Consider the following 3,124-nt stretch of genomic DNA (forward strand, 5'->3'; position numbering starts at 1 on the left):
GAGCAATAGTACAAAGGGTAAAGCATTTGCCTTGCAAGCAGCCAACCGGGGTTTGATCCCTGACATCCCACATGGCCACTGAGAATGCCCAGGAGTAATTCCTGAGTGCAGAGCCAGAGTAGCCTCCGTGCATTGCTGGGTGTGAGCCCCCTCTCCCATCCTCCCACACACACACACACACACACACACACACACACACACACCAAAAAAAGCAAAACAAAAAAAACCCCTGCAGACCAGCCACCTGTCCTGCATATGAGCTGCCAGTTACTACAGCAGACCAGTGGCTTTCTGACCCTTTCATACCTGGAGACTGGCACAGGTCTGTGGATAGGTGACTGAAGACCACTGCTTAAAATTCATCTAACCTTAGTCCCAAGCAAGAAGCGAAAATACAGCAGTAACAAGAGTATACTCAGGCTAGAGTCTGAAGAAAAGCAAAATTCAGAAAGAGTACACCAGCCATCTGGGCACAGATGTACTATGATTGGTCTGCACTGAACATTTATTACTGCTGGCAGCAGTCAGCAACATTTAAAACCCAGATTTCTCATTTGAGTTAAAAATCAGAAGATATGGCAAACAAGTCTGGATTATAAAAACCAGCAGTCTGCTAGAACCAAGAACTGCTGCCCAAGTTTGAAAGGCCAGAGGCTCCCATCCAGGTAACCACACTTATGTTACCTGCAGCCCCCATTGTTATTTGACTTGGCAACTTCTGTGTTTCAGAGGACAAGACCAATCACCACAGATAAAATAAACGAGTCTCTCATTTTGTGCTGAAAGTAAATAAAGGACCAAATGTGATGGCCTCTCAGTATCTGTGTCGCAAATCATAATGCCCAAAAGTAGAGAGAGAGCAAGAAGGAAATTGTCTGCCACAGAGGCAGGGGGTGGGATGGAATGGGGGTGGTGAGAGAGATATTGGGGACATTGGTGGTGAAAAATGTACACTGGTGGAGGGATGGATGTTTGATCATTGCATGACTGAAACTCAATCATGAAAGTTTTGTAACTGTATCCCTCAGTGATTCAATAAAAAAATGTCACCAAAGGCAGTTGCTTGCAGGAGTAGGCAGCCTGTAAGTCTCCAAATAGCAGGGGGTGGCATGGGGGCAGTAGGGGGTTGGTGTTAAAATCAGACTCTATTCAATTTTCTCAGCAGGTCCTATGGTTTTAATTTTATATGCATACATTTATCATTTCCAGACAAATGAGAGCAATAAAACAAGGATCTTTGATTACATAACAGTTTTGTTTTTGAGTTCAGTGAACCTTTTAAATGTTCCATTTTTCTTTCTATTGCTTTTATTGACCTTACTAACATCTGACCAGAGCAGCTGCTCTTTGACAAGCTATCATGGATGACCACAAGCTGGTGGGCAGACAGAGACTTAGAGGAAAACACTAAATGCAGCTCTAGCCTAGATGGAAGAAAAAGGTATGGCCAATCCAATTTAGTTCACACATTCCTTGCCTTTATGGGGTTCTGGGTTCAGTCCCAAGCAGAAGGTAAATGAACCAATCAATCAAATTAAACTGAGGACAGATAGCGATCTGGAAAATGCTGGGGGGAAAAAAATCAAAGCACAGTCACAGGAAGTAATGTACAGTTGTTGGGATATTAAAGAAACCATGCTATACCTCTCCAGCTCTTCTTAGGCTAGAAGAATAATAAGAATAGGATTAGACAGGTTAGTAGCACTCTAGCACTGTCCTCCCACTGTTCATTGATTTGCTTAAGCAGGTCCAGTAACGTCTCCATTGTGAGACTTGTTGTTACTGTTTTTGGCATATTGAATATGCCACGAGGAGCTTGCCAGGCTTTGTCATGCGGGTGGAATACTCTTGGTAGTTTGCCGGCCTCTCTGAGAGTGGCAGAGGAATCGAACCCAATCAGCCGCATGCAAGGCAAAAGCCCTACCCACTATGCTATCGAAAAGTTAGTAAAATAAAAAAATTATTTAATAAATTTTCATGTGTATCGAGAATTTACATGGTTTTAAATATTAAAGGAAAATGGGGCAGAGCTACGATACTGGTCCTGGGCAGCAAGGAGAGAGCAGGGGAGGGTGGTGTCCATAAAAGGAGGGGATGACCTTATCTTAGCTCTGAGAGTGAAAAATAAATGAGCTTTTCAAAAAGAGAGGATATGTCCACTGATAAACTTATGTCTGGAATTCTTACTGCATTCTTACTCAATACTGTTCCTCTCCAAGGAAATCTTTAGTAAAAGGCAAAAGATTTATACGATTTGAAGAGAAACCAGAGTTTCTCTTGAGGATATAAAAGGGGAGGACTGTTATTTCCTAGATTAGGAAAAAGCCAAAGGACTAAGACAAGGACAAGAGCTTCTTGGCCTTCATACTCTTAAATTATAACCTGCTGTATGTTCCTGTGGCCCATGGGGAACTAATGACCTCACTGCAAGATGGTATTTACGGGAAGACTACTACTTTGAGCATACTAAGAATATATTCTATCTAAGAGGTTTGGTATCTGGGATACTTATAGTACTCACACAGACCAACAAAAACAACAAAAATCTAAAAACCCCATCAAAAAATGAGGAGAGAAAGTGAACAGACACTTACCTGAGGAAAGCCAAGGGATGGTTGACAGGCACATAAAAAGAAATGCTCATAGTCACTCATTATTAGAGGAAATGAAAATCAGATAACGAGATAACATCTTACACCAGTTAGAATGGCACATATCAAAAATACTGGGAACAATCTGTATTGGCAGGAATATGGTGTAAAAGGAACTCTCACCCACTGCTGGTGGGAAAGTTTCCTGATTCAAATCTTTAGAAAACAGTATAGAGGGTTCTCAGTAAACTCAGAATTGAGCTCCCATATGACCCAGCAATTCCACTTTGGGTATTTTTTCCCTAGGACATAAAAACATTCATTCAAAAGGACATATGCACACCATTATTCATTGCAGCGCTCAGAACAATAGCTAAGATTTGGAATCAACCAAGATGCCTAATGACTAGATAGCAGATCATGAAGATGTGGTATATGTACACAATGGAATACTACCACAGCTGTAAGAAATGATGAAATTATTGTATTCATGGCAACATAGATGGAACTGAACAATATTATGTTAAATGAAG

General features: G+C 41.3%; 1 pseudogene; it reads right to left on the reverse strand.

The window, feature by feature from the left end:
* Positions 1–2,150: 2,150 nt before the first annotated feature.
* Positions 2,151–2,274, reverse strand: LOC130033231 (uncharacterized; annotated as a pseudogene).
* Positions 2,275–3,124: the final 850 nt, after the last annotated feature.

This window comes from Sorex fumeus, unplaced genomic scaffold, assembly GCF_029834395.1.
Source record: "Sorex fumeus unplaced genomic scaffold, SorFum_2.1 ptg000051l, whole genome shotgun sequence".
Taxonomy (NCBI): Eukaryota; Metazoa; Chordata; class Mammalia; order Eulipotyphla; family Soricidae; genus Sorex; species Sorex fumeus.